This window comes from Cervus elaphus, chromosome X (genome assembly GCF_910594005.1).
Source record: "Cervus elaphus chromosome X, mCerEla1.1, whole genome shotgun sequence".
NCBI lineage: Eukaryota > Metazoa > Chordata > Mammalia > Artiodactyla > Cervidae > Cervus > Cervus elaphus.
Genome location: NC_057848.1, coordinates 166756047 through 166769934, shown reverse-complemented (window position 1 = coordinate 166769934; position 13888 = coordinate 166756047). Strand labels below are relative to the sequence as shown.

Below are 13888 nucleotides of genomic sequence, written 5' to 3'. Positions count from 1 at the left end.
GAGATTACAACAGAAAATGCAGAAACACAAAGGATTATAAGAGACTATTATGAACAGCTCTATGGCAATAAAATAGATAACCTGGTAGAAATGGACAGATGCTTAGAAAAGCTCAATCTTCCAAGACTGAAACAGGAAGAAATAGAAATTATGAACCACCCAATTACAAGCTCCAAATCGAAGCTGTGACCAAGAAATTCCCAAAAGACAAAATCCCAGGACCAGATGACTTCACAGGTGAATTCTATCAAACATTCAGAGATGAGCAAATGCCTATCCGTCTAAAACTCTCTCAAAAATCTTTCAGAGGAAGGAACACTTCCAAACTCATTCTACAGGACTACCATCACCCTGATACCAAAACCAGGCAAAGACAAGACCAAATAAGAAAACTACAGGCCAATATCACTGATGAACATAGATGCAAAAAATCCTCAGCAAAATTTTAGCACACAGAATTCAACAACACATCAAAAACCATGATCAAGTTGGCTTTATTCCAGGGATGCAAGGATTCTTCAATATTTCCAAATCAATTAATGTGACACACCATATTAACCATAGGAAAGCTAAAAATCATATGATAACCTAAATAGATGCAGAAAAGGCCAGTAAATTTAAAATTTTACAATTATTAAATTAAAAAATAATTTTTAAAAAGAAATAAACTTAAAAAAGGAAAACAACATTGAAATAACTCAAATGACCATCAACTGGTGATCGAATAAATAAAACATGCAATACAAAATTATTTGGCCATCAAATGAATGGAGTTCTTATAAAAGCTATAACATGCTAGAGCTCTGAAATGATCATGTTAATTAAAAGAAGCTGGGAACAAAAGGCTGTGTATTGCATTATTCTGTTCATGTGAACACGTATGTCTCAGATTAGGTAATTCTCTGAAGACCGAAAATAGAGGAGTGAATGCAAGGACCCAGATGAAGGGGGAAATGGAAAATGTCTGCCAGCAAAAGAGTGTTTCCCAATTGGAGTGATGAAAATATTCTAGAATGAGGCTGTGGTTATGGTTATTCAACCTATGAATAAGTTACAAATCAATGAATTATACAGCTTAACTAGTAAATTCATGGTACAGGTACAACATTTCTATAAATCAAACATATTTTTTTTCTTTTAAACTACTGAAATTAACTTCTACATCCAGGAATATTATCCTTCAAAAACAAAGGAGAAGGAGATATTTTCATATGAACAAAACATTGAGGAATTCATTCTCAGCAGATACCTTGTCTGTAAGAAATGTTAAAAGAAGTTATTTACACAGAAGAAGATGATATTTAAGAGATATTTATTGATATTTAATATCAATAAGATGATATTTAAGAGAAACTATGAGTTAAGAAAGACTGTTATGTTGAAGTTTGACAGAAAACAACAAAATTCTGGAAAGTAATTATCCTTCAATGAAAATTTAATTGAAAAAATAAACGAATGCAAATTGAAATGAAGGTTTTTATTCTTATTATTAATTGGTTAAAGATAAATGCTTCTTTGGGCTTCTCCATCTTTGTTTTTCACTGATTATGAATCTTCATAATTAAAGTGGGTTTCACGTATACAAGATTCAGTTTCACTCAGTGGTAAAGAATCCGCCTGCAATGCAGGAGCTGTGGCAGATGCGAATTCCATCTCTGGGTCAGGAAGATCCCCTGCAGGAGAGCATGGCAACCCACTCCAGCATTCTTGCCTGGAGAATCCCCATGAACAGAAGAGACTGGTGGGCTCACAGTCCATGGGGTGGCAAAGAGTTGGACACGATGGTGCAAGTAAGCAACAGCAGACACACATTCCTATCAGAAACTCTGAAGATACTAAAAATAGATGAGAAAATTCTCAGCCTAAGCAAAGGAAAACAATCAAACAAATATCCTAGATTGTAGAGCTGAATTATAAAAGGTTTTAGGCAATAAAATATCTCCCAACACTAGTGTAAACAGTGTGTTCCACACAAGGGAGAGGAGTCATTTTTAATACTCACTCAATAGAAAAACATTCTAGTTACATTCATAAATTAAAGGAAATGAAAATGTCCAGAAAACATAGTATAAAATCTACTGATCATTTTATATCTAATTAAGATGTTAAAACTGTAAGGGAATTTTTAAGAAAAAAACGTCTGTGAAAATTTAAGCAGCACCCAATGAAAAGTGTTGGACACAATTGAGTGACTGAACTGAACTGAAGCAGTCCCAATGAATGTAAATTTATTTTCTTTTCTCCATAGGCTCAAAATAATTGACAATTAAGAATGAATTTCACTTTAACACATATTTTTCAATTTCACCAGGATGTTTTACATTCAAATATAAGATTTTTCAAGCTAAAAAGGTTTGTACCTTGCAGTGACTATTTTGTTTCACTGACTTAAAACATACATAAAATCACATCGTGTGTCTTTATCTTGACCATCGTTGTGGTATCACTGTGCATTTAGAATCAACTGTTTGAATGTGGGGTCTGTGAAGTTCTGGGGTCACATACTGTTGAAGCCTAGCTTGAAGGATCTTGAGCATTATTTTGCTAGCATGAAAAATGAGTGCTGCCATGTGGTAGTTTGAACATTGTTTGGCATTGCCCTTCTTTGGGACTGAAATGAAAACTGACCCTTTTCAGTCCTGAGGCCACTGCCAAGTTTTCCAAACTGGCTGGCCTATTGAGTGCACCACTTTAACAGAACCATCTTTTAGGATTTGAAAGCTCTCAGCTGGAATTTCATCACCTCCACTAGCTTTGTTTGTACTGCTGCTTCCTAAGGCCCACTTGACTTTGCACTCCCGGATGTCTGACTCTGGGTAATTGATCACACCATCGTGGTTATCCACGATAATATCTTTTTTTAAAATTTACAATTCCTCTGTGTATTCTTGCTACCTCTTAATCTCTTCTGTTTTAGTTAGGCCCATAACGTTTCTGTGCTTTATTGTGCCTGTCTTTGCATGAAATGTTCCCTTGGCATGTCTAATTTTCCTGAAGAGATCCCTAGTCTTTCCCATTCTACTGTGTCCCTGTGGTTCTTTGCTTTATTCAAATCCCTTGTGAGTACACATTGGAAGGGACAAATAGACTCAAGGGTTAGGCCTGGCACACACGGCACTGGAAGACCTATGGATGGAGGTTCCCAACATTGTACAGGAGGTGGTGATCAAAAGCATCCACAAGAAAAGAAACTGCAAACCGGCAAAGTGGTTGTCTGAGGAGGCCTTACAAATAGATAAGAAGAGAAGAGAAATGTAAAGCACACACGGAAAGGTATAGCCACTGCCATACTGCCTCCCCCGCCTCCCGATCTGGGGGTCACCATCTGCTGCTCTCAGTGCCAGGGGGAGGGGACAACCCAGACTCTCCTACGGGGAAGCCATGGACCGGGTGTGTCTCCCTGAGGATGTGATTGTATAAATCATGCACTCACCTTTAATCATCACCTCACACTCTGCATTCGCCAAGAGACACACGGAGGACCGAGGAGACCATGGACCCTGCTATCTGGCCACACCTCTGCAGTCACCATCGTTCAGTGGACGGGCGGACGGATGACCAGCCCCGCAGGACAGGGCTGAGAATAGCCTCCACAATGCCCAGCTCCTAAACGTGCCGTCCATCAGCACCAAGGCGGCTACCGGTTTAGGCCGGTGACGGCACAGGACGTGACTGAGACGCAGCCCCCGTGATGCCCAGCTCCACCCACGCGCCGTCCGGCGGCCTAGAAGCAGCTTCCAGTTCAGCCCAGTGACGTCACAGGATGTGAACCAGGAGTGGCCTCGCAATGCCCAGCCCCTCAGTGCGTCGTCCGTCAGCCCCGAGGTAGTTTCCGTTTCAGGCTGGTAACAGGAACGTGACTGAGACACAGCCTCCATGATGCCCATCTCCAGACACGTGCCATTTGTCAGCCCTGAAGCAGCTTCTGGTTCAACCTGATGACATCGCCAACAAACCCGACGGCCCAGATGAAGTCGCCTGAGATGGTGTTGGTATAGCTGGCAGCTGACCCCGGGCACTGGCCCCGCACCCATGCGCAAAGGTAATGGAGCCAGGGACCAGGCCGGGTGGATGAGGACAAGCTGCAGGTTCTCCGTGAGGTTGATGCCGGCCATGAACAGCCTTCCTGGGACAAGAGAGGGGCTGCAGTTCATGGTGCCAGCTGTGGGGTCAGCCGCCTACATGTGAAGTCACTAACCCAGAGTCTTGTGACAAACCAGACCATTTGGTCACCGACTCACATGGTCGGTCACCCGCCCACGGGGTCACTTCATAATGTGGTGATCCCTCCAAGTGGCCACCAACCCACGTGGTCACCCACCCATGGGGTCACTAACCTGCGAGGTCATGTGGTCAGCTGTCCACATGATTACCCCCTCACACCATCACCCGCCTATGTGGTCACCCACTCACCAGGTCAGCAACTCACATGGTAATCCACGCTGCTGTCAGGAGCTCAAACCAGTCACCCACCCACATGGTCACCCACCCACAGGGTCACCAACCCACACATCTCCTGCCCATGTGACAAATAACCCATGGGGTCACCAGCCCATGCAGTCACCAAGCTGTGCCATCGCCCCCCAGACTCTGGCCTCCTCCATGGTCAGAGATTCAGATGTCTGACAGAGACGCAAGTTCAGACAGCAGGGACTCACAGGGGTGTTGACTGATGAATTTCTCCTGTTACAGAGGGCAGGCGGGCTGGACAGTGACCCCAGAGATGTCCACGTCCTGACCCCGTGTAGTGGACACAATAATGTCCGCACGGATGTTCACATCCTGTCTACATCCTGACCCCCTGTGGTGGACACAGTAACATCCCCAAGAATGTCCATGCCCTGTTCGCCATGTGTTGAACAGCATAACATCCCCTAACATGTACTGTTCCATTTATCCACTTGAACCCAAACCCAGTCCCTTGCGCTAGGACATGCATGTGATCAGGTGTCCTGGTATGAAGGTGGCACTCACCTTGGTGGCTGCAGCTCTTCATGTGCTCCAGGTAGTGGATGAGGTCTAGGTGCTTCACCTGGTTCCCCCACCAGTAGGGGATACCGGGCCACAGTTCTGCATGCTGACTCATGGATGCCTCGTCCTTGTATGACAGGATGACCTGCTGGCCCCGGGACCACGGCTGGCACAGAGTTGGCACCTCCTGTGGGGAGAATCATCCAGGTGCCCATGAGACGTGTGCACAGGGGTTATTGGGGTGCCTTGTGACATGATGTATCAGGTATTGGGGGTGTCCCAGAAGCTACAGCAGTGTGTGGATTATTGGGGTGTCTATGAGAAGTGATGGAATGGTTATTGGGTTCTCTGTGAGAAGAGATAGTCATGGGTGGAATAATGACATGTCTGAGTAGAGACACTAGTGGGTAGATTACTGGGGTGTCTCAGTGGACAAGGTGATGAGTGAGTTATTGGGGTGTCTTGAGCAGTGATTGGTAGATTTTTGGGGTGTTTGAGTGGAGACAGTGGTGGGTAGATTACTTGGGTGTCTTGAGCAGTGATGGGTCAATTATTGGGGTACATACCTGAGTGGAAACAGAGGTGAGTGGATTATTGGGATTTCTGATAGGAAACGGCAGTGGATTACTGGGGCAACTTGAGGCGTGATTGATGGATTTTGGGAGTGCCTGAATAGAGACCGGGCAGGGTGGATTATTGGGCGTGCCTGTGACCAGTGATGGGCTGGTTACTGGGGTGTTTGAGTGGAGACAGTGGTGGGTGGATTACTTGGGTTCTGTGAGCGGCGTCACCTGGTATCTGAATCAGCCTCATGCAGCGAGCAGATAGTCAGATTACAGTGAAGCCTAGTACTCCCGCTGACAAGAGCATGGGGAGCCTGTGGCCCCTGTGCACCCCACGGAAACACAGCATGTTCCTAAAGATATTCTTGATGCAGCCCATCAGGTTCTCGTGCAGGTCCTCCATCATGCCCTCGAAGTTCCTGCATGCCAGGATAACCACCTGCTGGGGGTGGTTCTCCAGCCACTCCGAGATCTCTAGGAGGGCATTCTTGGAGGGGGTGGAGGAACGGGGCCTTGTATTGAGAGACAGAGGGGCGTGGGTGGGGACTTCCCCCAGCACAGCCCCTCTACAGACTGGTTGGGGGGCCCTGACTCACAAAGACATAAAGCATGGCGCCTGCTCCCAAGGGACCCAGCCTCTTCTGAGTGGCAGTGGGGAACTGTGGCATTGCTCTGGGGGGTTTGTGTATGTGTGTTTCTCTGTGTGTATGTACACGCTCCTGTAGGTACAGGTGCACATGCATGTGTGCATGTGTTCAGGGTCTGTGTGTGCACAGATATGCATGTGTGTGTGTGTGTGTGTGCACAGCAACAGAGAGCAGTGCTTATAATACTGTGAGAAGTCTGTACTCCAGGGAGCGTGGGAGGCCAGCAGGGTACATTCACAGTGAGGCCCAGGCCGGAACCTCCAAGGGTCATTAGGTTCTGTGGTGGGGGCACTGGGGGCCGAGGCCAGAGTGAAACATTAAGTGACTTGTCCAGCAGCCAAGAGAATGGACTGGGCACCCCAAAACGGGACACAGGAAAAGACGTGTCAGGAACCTGGTTTAGCCAAATTCTGGGAGACACCCCAGAGGCCAGGGCTAGAGGTGTGAGTTCAGAAATCCATGTTTGTCAGGAATTCTGAGTGCCTGATGCCAGAGGTCAGCCCTCTCCTGCCAGGAGGAGTGTATCCGTCCCGTTAGAGATCAGTGTCTTCTAACGGGAGTGGACCTGTGTTGTCCCCTTAAAGGTCAACCTCTCCTGCCTGGAGTGACTGTGTGTCCATCTGAGTGGACGTGTGTCCATCTGAGTGGGTGTGTGTTCATTCCCTTAGAGGTCAGCATCTTCTAACTGGAGTGGACCTGTGTTGTCCCCTTAGAGGTCTGCCTCTCCTGCCTGGAGTGACCAGATGTCCATCTGAGTGGACGTGTGCCCATCCCCTCCGAGGCCCTCCACGTCCTGCCTGGACCAAACGTGGGTGTCCCTGGCTGGTGGACCCCCGTCCATACCCCCTGCCCCCACCCTTATCTCCACGAGGGCCGTCACGTACACCATGTGGTAGAGTGCAGGTTCCCCTCGGTGCCCTCCTCTGTGTGCGCCATCCGCAGGTCCTCACGCCCAGCATCCAGCTGCTTCATGATGCTCAGCACCTGCACACAGAGGTCGGTCACCTGTGCTGGGCACAGAGGGCGGCCCCCCGCTCAGGGGCTGGGCATGCACTGAGGATGCCCAATGAGGGCCACATCGTCCACTGTGAAATCAACAGTGTTGGTGCTGCCAGGATTGAGGCCCTGCTTCTGGGAACAGGGTCTCCAGGGTCACTGGTCACATGGAGCACACAGCCCGGGTCCAGATTGTGGTCTTGGGGGGGTGTTCCTGCAGAGTCCAGCCTCATCCTCCTCTCAGGCAGTCCCTGGGTGGAAGTGCCCTGTGGGTTCAACAGCCCAGGCTCCAAACACCCAAGCTGGACCCTTGGACATGAGGACACACAAGACCCACAAAGGTCTGTGCCCACCCCCAGAAATACTACTAGGAAAGGCAAGAAGGAATCAAGCGGGGAGAACGAAAGGAAGAAACATCTGTCCACCACACAAATAAGACAGGAAAAAGCAAAAAATAACTAACATAAGTTGAAAAGTGAAAGTTGTTCAGTTGTTTCCAACTCTTTTCTATCCAGTGGACTGTAGCCCACCAGACCCCTCTGTCCATGGAATTATCCAGGCAAGATTACTGGAGTGGGTTGCCATTCCCTTCTCCAGGGGATCTTCCCAACCCAGGAATCGAACCCATGTCACCGGCATAGCAAGCAGATTCTTTACCAACTGAGCCACAGGGAAGCCCTAATATAAATTTGTAGCAGAAAATGTACTGTGTCCTCTACAAGGAGTCATAATGGAAAAACAAGAAAACATAAGGATAAAAAAAAAGGGGGAAAGAAAATAATAGATTCTCTCCATCCAAAATAAAAGAAAAAGCAAAAAACTAATATTAACATAAACTAGTAGCAGAAAATGGTACTGTGTTCTCTGTAGAGAGTCATGACGGACAAAAAAAATATGAGGATAAAACATGGGGAAAAAATGGGAAAGGAAGTCACAGCGCCCCCACCCAATCCAAATTAAAAGAAAAAGCAAAGACTCATATGAATATTGTCAGCTACACACAGGCACTTGCCATCCACCTCTACAAGGATTAAATTAGGTGCTGCTGCAGGAAAAGACCTTCAACACCCCTTGAAAGACCACCACCCGTGTCCCCCACCCCGCACACAGTCCACTTCTCCTTGGCAACCATACCACTTGAGACCACGGCACTGAGGCCCCCCAGGATGGAGGGACCCTGCCCTGGAGGGACATAGAACAGAGAGACCCTGGCACCAAGGGACCCTCAGAGCAGAGGGACCCCAGTCCTGCAGGACTCCCAGGTTCTGGTGGACGCCCTACTGCCTGCTCCCTCCTCTGGGTGTGAGCTCTTAAGGCCAGGCTGCAGGCACCTGATGCAAGCAGGAATGAGTTTGCCCACATTCCAGCCCTGGCTCTCTGCCCATCAGATCCCCTGAGAAGGATTCCAGCAGCCGGGTTTCTCCCAGGAGGAAGCAATTACACAAGGCAAGAGCTGTGCTTGACAGCCATCTGTCCCCTCCAGGTGGGCCCCGGCTCCTGGGGGCACCTGGGCCCAGGTGGGTTCTCTACCTCAGTGTACCGCATGAGGTCACACGGGGCCTCCTCCAGTGTCTCACTGTGGGCTGGCGGGGGCAGAACCTGACCTCACCAGCACGCACCCCACCTGCTCACCTGAGTGGGCTGAGAACTCAGAGGGTGCGGCAGACTCACAGGAGGAAGCGCCATCAGGGTGTGCAGGGGCACCCGGCTTGCTCCCTGGGGTGCTGTCCGAGGCCTCGCGGCTGGGTGGCGCTACTGCTGAGCACTCCTGAATCTGCACTGGGAAACCAGACAGCTGGGGTTCAGAGACAAGGAAGAGAGGACAGGTGACCCACACCTATGTGCCTGGGAGATGGGAGAGTGTCTTGCAAGTACAGGATTGGTGTCCACAGGCGATGGGACATTATTCCTCCCATCACAGTGAACCCACCACCATCTCAGGCCAGTGCAAATGGGAAGATGAAGCGCTTGTGACACCCTGACCCAGATTCTGATCGAACAGAGGTCCAGGGATGTGGAGACAGGACAACTCGAGAGTGGGCAGGTGACCTGTGCTAGGTGGAGAGTTGTGGAAAGGACACCCAGGAGGCAGGTGACCTGTATTATGGGGAGGTCTCCTCTGTGAGGGAAAGACAGACACACACCCTCAGGTGTCCCCAGGATGGTGACATAGACACACCAAAGGAGCCCTATGTGGCAGGGCACACACATCCACAGGGGTCCCCACAGTGCGTTGCTTGGTGTTCTGACATATGGATTTGCTGTGTGTTCTACTTGCATCTCGTTGACTATTTGAATTAGAGAAGAGACTTTTATTCTGAAAAGTTATTGTGAAGAGGAAAGGGGACTATTACAGGAGGATGAGCTCTTCAGGGAGAAGGACTATTATTCTAGAGAGGGGGTGATTACATAGAGGTAGGACTTTATTTGTACAAGGGGCAACATTACTGTAGAGAGCTGACTAATATGATAGAGGGGAGATACAACAATAAATAGGGCTATGACCATTTAGGGGGGATGTCACTGTGGAGAAAGTGAAAGTTGATCAGTCATGTCTGACTCTAGACAGGCCATGGAATTCTCTAGGCCAGAATACTGGAGTGCATAACCTTTCCCTTCTCCAGTGGATCGTCCCAACCCAGGGATTGAAGCCATGTCTCCCACAATGCAGGCAGAATCTTTACCAGCTGAGCCACCAGGGAAGCCCTACTGTGGAGAGGGGATTCATAATCAAGGAGGACCCTTACTGTAGTGGGGGACTATTACTGTGGAGGGGGGAAAGTTATAATAGGATGACTCTGATACCATGGGTCTTGTGTGTCCTCATGTCCAAGGGTCCACCTTGGGTATTTGGAGCCTGGGCTGGTGAACCCACAGGGCGCTTCCAACCAGGGACTGCCTGAGAGGAGGGTGAGGCTGGACTCTGCAAGAACACTGCCCCCAAGACCACAATCTGGACCCGGGCTGTGTGCTCCATGTGACCAGTGACCCTGGAGACCCTGTTCCCAGAAGCAGGGCCTCAACCCTGTTCCCAGAAGCAGGGCCTCAACCCTGTTCCCAGAAGCAGGGCAGCACCAACACTGTTGATTTCACAGTGGACGATGTGGCCCTCATTGGGCATCCTCAGTGCATGCCCAGCCCCTGAGCAGGGGGCCGCCCTCTGTGCCCAGCACAGGTGACAGACCTTTGTGTGCAGGTGCTGAGCATCATGAAGCAGCTGGATGCTGGGCGTGAGGACCTGCGGATGGCGCACACAGAGGAGGGCACTGAGGGGAAACTGCACTCTGGCCACATGGTGTACACGACAGCACTCGTGGAGGTGGGGGCGGGGGCAGAGGGTATGGACGGGGGTCCGCCAGCCAGGGACACCCACGTCTGGTCCAGGCAAGACGTGGAGGGCCTCGGAGGGGATGGGCTCACGTCTACTCAGAGGGACATCTGGTCACTCCAGGCAGGAGAGGCAGACCTCTAAGGGGACAACACAGATCCACTCCAGTTAGAAGATGCTGACCTCTAAGGGAATGGACACACATCTACTCAGATGGACACACGGTCACTTCAGGCAGGAGAGGCTGACCTTTAATGGGACAACACAGGTCCACTCCCATTAGAAGACACTGATCTCTAAGGGTACAGACAGACGTCCACTTCTGGCAGGAGAGGGCTGACCTCTGGCATCAGGCACTCAGAATTCCTGACCAACATGCATTTCTGAACCCACAGCTGTACCCCAGGACTTTGGGGTGTCTCCCAGAATTTGGCTAAACCAGGTCCCTGACATATCTTTTCCTGTGTCTACCAGTTTTGGGGTGCCCAGTCCATTCTCTCGGCTGCTGGACAAGTCACTTAATGTTTCACTCTGGCTGCTGGCCTCCCACGCTCCCTGGAGTACAGACCTCACACAGTATTATAAGCACTGCTCTCTGCTGCTGTGCACACACACACAAACATGCATATCCGTGCACACACAGACCCTGAACACATGCACACATGTGTGTGCACCTGTACCTACCAGAGCATCTACATACACACACAGAAACACACACACATGCACACACACACACACATACCCAGAGCAATGCCACAGCTCCCCACTGCCACTCAGAAGAGTCTGGGTCCCTTGGGAGCAGGCACCATGCTTTATGTCTTTGTGTGTGAAGACCCCCAACCCGTCTTTAGAGGGGCTGTGCGGGGAGAAGTCCCCACCCACGCCCCTCTGTCTCTCACTACAAGGCCCCTCTCCTCCACCCCCACCCAGAACGCCCTCACGGAGATCTCAGAGTGGCTGGAGAAGCATCCCCAGGAGGTGGTCATCCTGGCATGCAGGAACTCTGAGGGCATGATGGAGGACCTGCACGAGTACCTGATGGGCTGCATCAAGAACATCTTTGGGGACATGCTGTGTTTCCGTGGGGTGCGCAGGGGCCACAGGCTCCCCATGCTCCTGGCAGTGGGAGCACTAGGTTTCACTGTAATCCAACTATCTGCTCGCTGCATGAGGCTGATTCAGATACCAGGTGATGCCGCTCACAGAACCCAAGTAATCCACCCACCACTGTCTCCACTCAAACACCCCAGTAACCAGCCCATCACTGGTCACAGGCACCCCCAATAATCCACCCTGCCCAGTCTCTATTCAGACACTCCCAAAATCCATCAATCACGCCTCAAGTTGCCCCAGTAATCCACCGCCGTTTCCTATCAGAAATCCCAATAATCCACCCACCTCTGTTTCCACTCAGGTATGTACCCCAATAATTGACCCATCACTGCTCAAGACACCCAAGTAATCTACCCACCACTGTCTCCACTCAAACACCCCAAAGATTTACCAATCACTGCTCAAGACACCCCAATAACCCACCCACCACCTTCTCCACTCAGACACCCCAGTAATCTACCCACTAGTGTCTCTACCCAGACATGCCATTATTCCACCCTTGACTGTTTCTTCTCACAGAGAACCCAATAACCAGCCTATCACTGCTCATAGACACCCCAATAATCCACACAATGCTGTAGCTTCTGGGACACCCCCAATACCTGACACATCGTGTCACAAGGCACCCCAATAACCCCTGTGCACACATCTCATGGGCACCTGGATGATTCTCCCCACAGGAGGTGCCAACTCTGCACCAGCCGTGGTCCCGGGGCCAGCAGGTCATCCTGTTATACAAGGACGAGGCATCCATGAGTCAGCATGCAGAACTGTGGCCCGGTATCCCCTACTGGTGGGGGAACCAGGTGAAGCACCTAGACCTCATCCACTACCTGGAGCACATGAAGAGCTGCAGCCACCAAGGTGAGTGCCACCTTCATACCAGGACACCTGTTCACACGCATGTCCTAGCAAATGGGGCTGGGTTTGTATTCAAGAGGAGAAATGGAACAGGACATACTGGGGGATGTTATTCTGTTCACCACCTGGGGACCATGGCATGGACATTCTTGGGGATGTTACTGTGTCCACCACAGGGGGTCAGGATGTAGACAGGACGTGAACATCCGTGCGGACATTATTGTGTCCACCACACGAGGTCAGGACGTGGACATCTCTGGGGTCACTGTCCAGCCCGCCTGCCCTCTGTAACAGGAGAAATTCATCAGTCAACACCCCTGTGAGTCCCTGCTGTCTGAACTTGGGTCTCTGTAGGACATCTGAATCTCTGACCATGGAGGAGGCCAGAGTCTGGGTGGGTGATGGCACAGCTTGGTGACTGTGTGGGCAGGTGACCCAAGGGTTATTTGTCACATGGGCAGGAGATGTGTGAGTTGGTGACCGCGTGGGTGGGTAAGTGTGTGGGTGGGTGACCGGTTTGAGATCCTGCCTGCAGGGTGGGTTACCATGTGAGTTGCTGACCCGGTGAGTGGGTGACCTCGTGGGTGGGTGATGGTGTGAGGGGTAATCATGTGGACAGGTGACCGCATGACCTCGCAGGTTAGTGACCCCATGGGTGGGTGACCAATCATGTGAGTCAGTGACCACATGGTTTGGTTGGCCACATGACTCCATGGGTTAGTGACTGCACACGTGGGCACCGGACCCCATATCTCGCACCATGAACTGCAGCCCCTCTTTTGTTCATGGCCGACATCAACCTCACCGAGAACCTGCACTTTGTCCTCATCCACCCGGCCTGGTCCCTGGCTCCACTACCTTTGCACATGGGTGTGGGGCCCGGGGTCAGCTGCCGGCTATACCAACACCATCGCAGGCGACTTCATCTGGGCTGTCGGGCTTGTTGGCGATGTCATCAAGTTGAACCGGAAGCTGCTCTGGGGCTGATGGACGGCGCGTGTGTGGAGCTTGGCAGCGCTGAGGCTGCGTCTCAGTCACGTTCTGTGATGTGACCAGCCTGAACTGGAAGCCGCCTCGGGGCTGACGGACGGCGCACTGAGGGGCTGGGCATTGCGGAGGCCACTCCTTGTTCACATCCTGTGACGTCACTGGGCTGAACTGGAAGCTGCTTCTAGGCCGCCGGACGGCGCGTGGGTGGAGCTGGGCATCACGGGGGCTGCGTCTCAGTCACGTCCTGTGCCGTCACCAGCCTAAACCGGAAGCCGCCTTGGGGCTGATGAATGGCGCATTTAGGAGCTGGGTATTGCGGAGGCTGTTCTCAGCCCTGTCCTGCGGGGCTGGTCGTCCGTCCGCCCGTCCACTGAATGTTGGAGACTGCAGACGTGTGGCCAGATAGCAGGGTCCATGGT

General features: G+C 50.8%; 2 pseudogenes; one reads left to right on the top strand and one right to left on the bottom strand.

Annotated features, from left to right (window-relative positions):
- Positions 1 to 3907: 3907 nt before the first annotated feature.
- Positions 3908 to 9113, bottom strand: LOC122690577 (annotated as a pseudogene).
- Positions 9114 to 9189: 76 nt separating this feature from the next.
- Positions 9190 to 13466, top strand: LOC122690576 (annotated as a pseudogene).
- Positions 13467 to 13888: the final 422 nt, after the last annotated feature.